Source organism: Anomalospiza imberbis, chromosome 10, assembly GCF_031753505.1.
Source record: "Anomalospiza imberbis isolate Cuckoo-Finch-1a 21T00152 chromosome 10, ASM3175350v1, whole genome shotgun sequence".
In the NCBI taxonomy this organism is placed as follows: Eukaryota; Metazoa; Chordata; class Aves; order Passeriformes; family Viduidae; genus Anomalospiza; species Anomalospiza imberbis.
Window position 1 is genome coordinate 2,232,781 of NC_089690.1, and position 8,930 is coordinate 2,241,710.

Below are 8,930 nucleotides of genomic sequence, written 5' to 3' on the forward strand. Positions count from 1 at the left end.
AGATTGATCACATCCAGAGTGAGATATTTGAATATATTTGAAATATATTTGATATTGGGCAACAGGAATGGTTGACTTGATGTGTCTACAAAAAAATGGGAAATCCAGATGTGCTGAGCGTATTCTCATGTAAATATTTAGTAAAAAATTGTTTTTATGAGAAATTCTTCACGATCTCACTCACAATAATTTAATGCATGTTACAGATTTCATGACCTACATGTGAAAAATAAATTTCTAATACAGAGAGAGAACTTTCCTAAACTTTTGGTAAAATCTCATAATCTGTGCAAGGAATATAATCTTTAATTTTATATTTGTCCCCATCAACATCCTCTTAATGCTCTCATTTGGAAGTGGAATATTCCTTCCCATGTGATATTTGTGGATAATCACAGATATTGTTTAAGGAAAGTAATTTTCTTGTAGATGTAAATTTTTTATATCAGATAATTAACAGCTTTTTGAATGATAGAGCAGTGAAGTAGGAAATTTAATTCTCATTTAGAAGTTGGATTAAACACAGGAATCCTGAGGGCCAGAAACATTTATGGGTTTTTTTTAGTTTGATTTGTGAGCTTGTGCCACCCACTCGTTAAAATCCGTGGATTTTCAACTGATTTCCTTCAAACATTTTTTTCCAGAGGTTGAAGATGTTTTGGGAGGGAGGGATAATTCAGATATTGTGTCCCCAGCCCCCTCCTGGACTGCAGTGTTCAATCACAAGGTGGCACTTCTGCCTCACGGATGAGTTTTTTCCTCACTCGCTTTCGGTCCAGCTCCCAAAATTCCCAGTCGGTGCCTCCTGCCTCAATCCTCCTTTCCTTTCCCTAGGAATAAACATTCCTTACATCCCTGGAAAAGGGCTTCTAAATATGACCACAGGTTTTAACTCCAATCCAACCCTGGAAGGACAACAGAGTAAAATTGGAAATAGGAATGAGATTTTGTAAATCTTCGTTTTCCCTTCCTGCCCTGAACTTTCTCTAAAATTATTTAGGTCAGTGAGGTGCTAAAATTGCTCTTATTGCTATTTTAAAATGTTGGTCGTGAACAAATTATCTCTTATTTGATCTGAATTTTATTGTTTCTTACATAATTTTGATTTAAAGCTCACAAGCTGTTCCCATCTCCCAGTAAGGTGCTGGGAGCTGCTGGGATCAAGTTGGGATATTCCAATAATTGTGTTCTTTTATTTGTGAGTCCAGGTATGAAATAACTTCTGGAATGAGCTTTCACACTTGCCTCGATTATTGAAGACCCAGGTTTTGTTCCTCTCCTTGCCTTGGGAATATTTTATAGCTTGAACAGGGTTTGTCCCAGGAAACACCTGAGGGAGAAGGAAAACTCTTGCTTTTCCCTCCTGTTGACAATGCTGGATATTCTGAGTCCTTTAGAGGATTTATTCCTGCAAATCCCTGGGTTTGCTCAGGTGTTTGCTCTGAGTGGAGTCAGGTGGGGCTGAGCAGGGGCCTCAGGCTCTTTATGGGATTGGGAATTCCTTGGGCAGGAGCAAGTTGAGCTGCAGGTGCTGGAAAAGCCTTAATAAATCCCAATTTCTTGATTGAAATTAAAAATTTCAATTGCCTTATTAATATTTCTATTTTCCTTTACTATGTATTGCTCCACCAGGCTGTTCCTGTTGGCTGCCCAGCCCGCCAGGATTAATATTTCTGTAAACCTGAGCCCTTCATTCTACCTTTTATTTTTTCCCCATTATCACTTACCATTTTCCTCATTGGTAGGCAAAGAGAGAAGTCATTCAGATCTTCCTGAAGACTTTTTAAAAACTCCTTAAATAATGATAATAATGCTTAGCCTAAAAAGGATAAATTTTAAAGGGGATGGGCTTGGATCTTTCTTTTCTTTTTGGGAAGTTTAAGGCCAGGTTGGCTGGAGCTTTGGATGATCTGGGATAGTGGAAAATGTCTCTGCCCTTACTTAATATTTATATTATTTCCCTTACTTTATATTTCTATTGCTCCCTTTCATGTCCCTCCTCTCCCTGGTCCTCACCTAAATTCCAGTCCCTCCTGATGGAACCTGTGGATAAATCTGCCCTGGATCACTGGGAGCCCAGGGATAATTCAGAGATAATCCAGAGACAATCCAGACCCCAGATAATTAATAATGAAAATAATTAACAATGCTCAACTGCACCATTTATATTTCTTGGAGACATCCAACTCCATGAAGAGTTGGATGGGAAAACAGGGATCTTGTAGCTCAAAAACTTTGATTTGTGTTTTTTTTATGTTTTTCAGGCACTTTTCCTTCATTTTCAGAATAAATCGGGTGATTTTAAGGCAGTGTTAATGTAAACAGAGATTTATTATTATTTATATTTATACACAAAATATAATTCAACCTCACCACAACACTGGATGCCGATTAACATTTTTCCCTTACTCATTTCCTGACCTATATTTTAGGTTTTTCCTTATTTTACCTGTGAGCTCCTTTTTATTTTATTGTATTTGAATGCTTTTTGCTGAGTCCTGGCAACCAGAAATCCCTTTGCTACAGAGCTGATGCTTCAGGTAGGTCAGCAAATAATCCAAATATCCAGATGGGATCCCCAGGAAGGGTTGAACCTCCTTTGGATGGCAAGAAAGACCTGAGCTTTGTCTCAGCTCTTAACAAAAGATTAGGAGCTTAATTTTCTTTTTTTCTTTTTAATTTTTTAAATTTCTTTCTTTTTTTTTTCTAAATTTTTCTTTTTTTTTCCTCGTCTCTTAACATAAAAATAAAATTGTATTTTTAGCTTTTAACGTGGTTCTGAGGTGGAGGGGCTGTGGTAATTCTGCTTTCTCATGCATCTGCTCCCTCTGCTAAATCAAAGGAATTGACATTTAAATGGGTTTAAGCCTTGCTTAAGTTTAATTTTACCAGGTGATGTCAGGATAAACATTTGATTAGATCATGTAGAATGAAGGATCCAGACAGCAAGAGGAGCAGTCATGGAATTGTATGTTTTTCTGGAGAATTTCTAGGGATTATTTTCCTTCTCAGGCTAAAATCCTGGCTGAGTGTGGATCTGGGCCTAAAAGGCTCTTAACTGCTTCAGCAGATTGAGAAATTTGATCCCAAATTAAAGGAGATTTAATTGAAGAATTTTTTAATCTGCTTTTTAATCTTGGATAATGACTCAGAGAATTTCAATGCTGTGATAAGTTGGGTTGTTGTTTTTTTGGGGGGGGGGTTTAAACCTGTAGTTTTGGGCCTTTTTAATCCCTAGCCCAGGGTCTGAGTAACTGCTGTGTGTGTTTGGTTATCCCTGTCCCGGGATTTAAATAATTACTGGGTGTGCATCTTTCAGTTCTGAAAAGGATGCCACAGAGAGGAGCAGATTGTGAAAATCAAAGCAGAATTCTTGGTATTTTTCTCAGGTGCCCCTGAAAACATCCCCAAATCTGGAATGTGATTCCCCTTTCTCTGTTTTCAGCCCTTCACATGTTTGTGAAATGCTGGGAAATATTTACTGACCTTTTTTATATATGAAAAAAAGCAGATTTTTCAACCAGGCACTGGATTTCCATTGATTATTTGGCTCTATTGGGTTTTACTGTTTGTTTGTCCTCAGCGTAGCATTGGATAAAGATTTATTTCCTCAAAATCTTATTTTTGCTATGGAAAGGTTGCATGCAAACCTTTATTTTTAAGTTATTTTTTTTTTTTTTAAGTCCTGAATCTCCACCAATCAGAACAAATAAACAGAATAACCAAGAACATTTTGCTGGCATCCCATGGAGTTACGGATGGGACTTGATTTTCCTGATTTGTGTTGTGTGGCAAAATTCTTGGTCTGTTTTCCTCATGGTTTTCTTGAAATGTGGATCACGTGGGACTATTATTATTATTATTATTATTATTATTATTATTCCATATTTCTTGGTCTAACATATGCTCTGCTCCATGTTTTCCAGGGATAATTGTCAGCCTGGAGACACGTGGAGCAAGGAGCTGATAAGAAATCCGGTTGTGCCATATGATTCCAAAAGTTGTGGTGGGGACGTTTGGGATTTTGGGAATCCTTGATGATCCTTGTTTGGCTCCCAGCAAATGGTGGTGGGGAGCACCAGAGAGAACTTCTGCCGTCCAGCAAATGCAGCTTAGTGCCAAATTTATTTTCCAAATGTGAATTCCTGTTGCCATCGCATGAGGATGAGTTGGGAGGGTCATAGACATGGACAGAAATAGCAACAACTGAATTTTTCCCATGTTAAAAATGCTCATTAAAACCTTCAGGAGGATTAATTACTTGCACTGAATGGTTTGGGTTGGAAGGGATATTAAAACCTTAAAATTAAGGTGTCCTGTCAATGGGCAGGGACACCTCCCACTGTCCCAGGGTGCTCCAAGCCTGGAAAAGAGAAATTTCTGTCCTTGCAGTGCCTGAGGGAGCCGAGGAGATGGAGAGAGGACACAGGGAATGGCTTCAAATGAACAGAAGTTAGGGCTGGATGGGATTTTGGGAAGGAATTCCTGGCTGGGAGGGTGGGGAGGGGCTGGGATGGGATTCCCAGAGCAGCTGTGGCTGCCCCTGGATCCCTGGCAGTGCCCAAGGCCAGGTTGGACAGGGCTTGGAGCAGCCTGGAATGGTGGAAGTGTCCCTGCCATGGCAGGGGTGGCACTGGGTGATTTTTAATGTCCCTTCCCATTCTGGGATCAGAGACACCTCTAGATGTTGTAATCACTCAGCTTCAATTGCTTTGACAAAATTTCCTGGGATTTCTGCCCCACAGTCAGGAGTAAAATAACGTTTTGGAGCTCATCAGGAGGGCCTGGTCTGCTGGAGCAGAGCTGGGCCCTCCTGAGGGCTGCTTTGGGAGCTTTCCCCCGTTCCAAAGCGGGTTTTGCAACATTAATCCCTGCAGCCCTGCTCTCCCTTGCTTGTGTGATGAGGAAATCATGTCTCTGGCATGTGGAATTTCATAATGTGTTTTCTATTTGTGACCAGATAAGCCTTGGATGGGGCTGAGATTCTGCTTCTCCTTCACTTTACCGAGCAAATCAGGGCGGCAGAGCCACAACTGGCTTTTGTTTTCCAGTCCCTTTGAACAAGTGATTTTATTGCTACTTGAACAGGAATTTTGGAGGATGAGGGGGTTGCTTGGCAACTAAACTGCAGTGTTTGCACTGGTAGCTGCTGGGAGAGCAGAGTTTTCTCTGGTTTTTCATTTGTTGCTCGCACAGGATGTGGTGCTGCTCCTCCAGCCTGTTCTGTCGTGCCCTGGAGCCTGGAAATTCCTGCCCCTTCTCAGGGCTTTGCAAACTGGTTTTGGTGAAATTCTCAACCTGTGAAGGTGCTAAAGCAAACTGTGTCTGTGGTTCATGGAATCACAGGTTTGGGTTGGGAGGGATCTTAAATTCACCTCGTTCCCCTCTCTGCCATGGGCAGAGACATTTTCCACTAACTCAGATCATCCAAAGCTCCAGCCAACCTGGCCTTAAACTTCCCAGTCAGAAAAGAAAGATGCAAGCCCCTACCCTTTAAAAGTGATCCTTTTTAAGCTAAGCATTATCACAATTTAAGGAGTTTTTGAAAAGTCTTCAGGAAGGTCTGAATGACTTTTCTCTTTGCCTACCAACAAGGATAATAATAAATGATGGGGGAAAAAAAAAAAAGAAAAAAAGTCAGGTAGAATGAAGGCCTCAGGTATACAGAAATATTAATCCTGATGGGCTGGGCAGCCAACAGGAACAGCCTTCAGCAGCCCCTGTGTTTTATTTCATTTTTAACTAAGTCTTAAGGTGACAATCTAGCTTTTATTAATGGCAACTCCAGCTAATCTGCTGATTTTTTTTTTTTTTGGTTTTTTTTTTTTTTTTTGGAATTGAGAGAAGGCAGAATGTATCCCCAGATTAGTCATGCTCCATGATATAATGTGCACACAAAGGGCTATGTTTTATTCATTGCTGATATGCAAAGTGTATTTCCAAATAGAAACTTTCTTCCAGGCCTCCTACGGCACCGTGTCTAACACCAGTTTGTACAAATGCTCTCTTGAGAACACCTGGTTTAAAAAAGAGGAGAAAAGACCCCCCAAAAATCCTTTCCTTTTGCTATATGGACATGCTTGGGATACTTAGAAATTATTTATCCTGTCCAGATGCTAAAAATGAATGAAAATTGAAAGGAAAAAAAAAAAAAAGAAAGATATACTGGAAAGGACAAAAATTTTTCTAACTTCTGTTTGCCCCTGAAATATTTTGTGCAATGAACTTGGCAAAAACTTTATTATCAACAATATTAAGAAGTTTTAAGGGACACAAAATGCAGGAGGCCTGGAAATGTGGCATGAAGGGATGGGTTTTTAGGATTCCCCCAGAGTTGCCCAAGCTAAATAGCTGAATCCTTTTCCCTTAAGTCATGTTTTAAGAGGAAAAGGAACCATTTCTGTTCATTTTCAGATAATGGTGTGTGAGCTCTACTTGGAGAACTTTTATCTCAGGGGCCATGGGCAGCACAACCTGGGAATGATCTCCAGGAGGAGAGAGCTTGGAACGTCTGGAAACCCTTCTGGATCCAGGCAGAAATTGAAGGAAAATCTTCATGAATGGAAGCGTGATGCAGGCAAGGAGAGCTCAGAGCCCTTCCAGGGCCTGGAGGGGCTCCAGGAGAGGGGCTGGAGGGACAGGACACAGGGAATGGCTTTAAACTGGGAAAGGGGAGATTGGGGTGGGATCTTGGGAAGGAATTCCTGGCTGGGATGGAATTCCCAGATTTGCTTGTGGCTGCCCCTGGATCCCTGACAGTGTCCAAGGGGTTCCTTCCCCTCTATTTTCCACATGAACCTTTGTGTCCACAGGCTGCAAACTGAAAGCAGCACTTGGAGTGAAGTTTTGGAATCTTCAGTGCTTTGATCCTTCACCTCGCCAGCTTTCTCAGCTGTGAGTGAGAACATAAGCAGGGAGGAAATTTTTCCCTATGAAAAAATCGGCAAGCTCTTTAATATTGAATTTACAACCCAAATACTGCCATGGGTGGGGGGAAAAAAGCAAATTTTGTGGGGGAAAAAGCAATCAAATCAAGGCAAGATGAGGAGTTTTATTACACACAGAGCCAGGTTGCAATTTATGGGGAAGGTCTCATCATATGGGACCTCAGCTTTGCCCCTGAGCCTGGAAAAATCCCGTTTTCCTTTTCCAAGCCAGGCATTCCAGCATGGAAGGAATTAGGGAGGGGAGCTGATTCCCACCTCCCACTTGATCCTCCTGAGGGAAATTGGGCTCACCCCATCCCAACGCCGGGGTGGTGGAAGGAATATTGGGTTTGCTTTGACCTTCACCAGTGAGATCAGAAAAAAGACACAAGGATCGGCTGGAACTGAGCTCCAAGGATGTAAAAACCAGCAGGAACCACAGCTCCTATAAATGAAACATGAGGAGCCTTGTATGAAAATGTGACAATCTCGTGTCACCAGGCTCCTGCCGTGAGCTGGGGGTGTAGGTGTTGTCTTAGGTGAGTAGGAACAGAGATTTTCAAAATAACATCTCCAAAGAATTGTCCTGGAGGGAAGAGAGCAGCTTTTTTTTTCCCACCAGCCAGGTCCCTAAACTGCATAAAATATTTGCCAGAGCATGTAGTTGATGTGAGTACAAGATTTCAGGAAGCTGGAGTGGTTTTCCGCTTGTTTTTTTTAGTTGTTTTTTACATTTTGCAACAGCAAATGTAGAGAATTCTGAATTTAAGGGAGGAAAAGCTCAGTGCTCTCCACTTGACACATTCCCTGTGTCCTGTCCCTCCATCCCTTTGTCCCAAATCCCTCTCCAGCTCTCCTGGAGTCCATTTAGGCACTGGAGAGGGCTCTGAGGTCTCCTTGCCTCAATTAATGAAGATTTCCCTGCAATTTCTGCCTGGATCCAGAAGGGTTTCCAGGGGTTCCAAATGTTCTCTCATCCTGGGGGATTAATGGGGGGGAAAAATAGGATTTTAAGTGTCTGCACCAACTTGGAAAATATCTTAACCATAATAATTTTTATCTCTGTGCTTTTAATTGCCCACACCTGGAGAAGCCACACCTGTCAAGTAAAAATTGTGCCAAAATGTAGAAAACACATTGAAATTCTCTTAAAATGAAAATATTAGTTATTTTGGTATTTTAATTTAATTATTTTTAATTATTTTTAATTATTTTTAATTATTTTTAATTATTTTTAATTATTTAAATTTTTAAAAAATTATTTTAATATTAACAGCTCTGGGTTTTTCAAGAAAATTCTGATTTTTTTTTTTGGCCCTCCAGCTGAAAGTGATGCTTTGTTACCCTCACCTGGGGTTCCTTGCAGTACTCCTGGGGAGCGAGGTAATAATTTCAGGAATTAACTTCAATTATTAATTTCTTAAATTAATAATTTCACTAATTAACCATAACCATTTTTATCTCCGTGATTTTAATTGCCCACAGCCAGAAAAGCCACGCCCATCATGTAAAAATTGTGCCAAAATGTAGAAAACACACTGAAATGCTCTTAAAATTAAAACATTAGTGATTTTATTTTTAATTATTTTTATATATTTTTAATTATTTAAAATTATTTTAAAAAATTATTTTAATAGTTACAGCTCTGGGTTTTTCAAGAAAATTCTGATTTTTTTTTTTGGCCCTCCAGCTGAAAGTGATGCTTTGTTACCCTCACCTGGGGCTCCTTGCAGCACTCCTGGGGAGCGAGGTAATAATTTAATAATTTCAGGAATTAACTTGATGGGTGCTTCCCATCAAACCCTTGCAGTCCTGGGAGCTGCTGCTGGGATAGCCCAAGTGAGAACTGGGAAAAATTCCATTCAGTATTAACCAAATCCTGCTTTTCTCCAGGTTTGCTCTGCAGAGATGCAGGTTTTGGAATGAGTTTTTTTTTTTTGAATTTATTTTAAAATTTATTTTATTTAAAAATTTGTTTTTATTTTATCTTAAAATTCATTAACT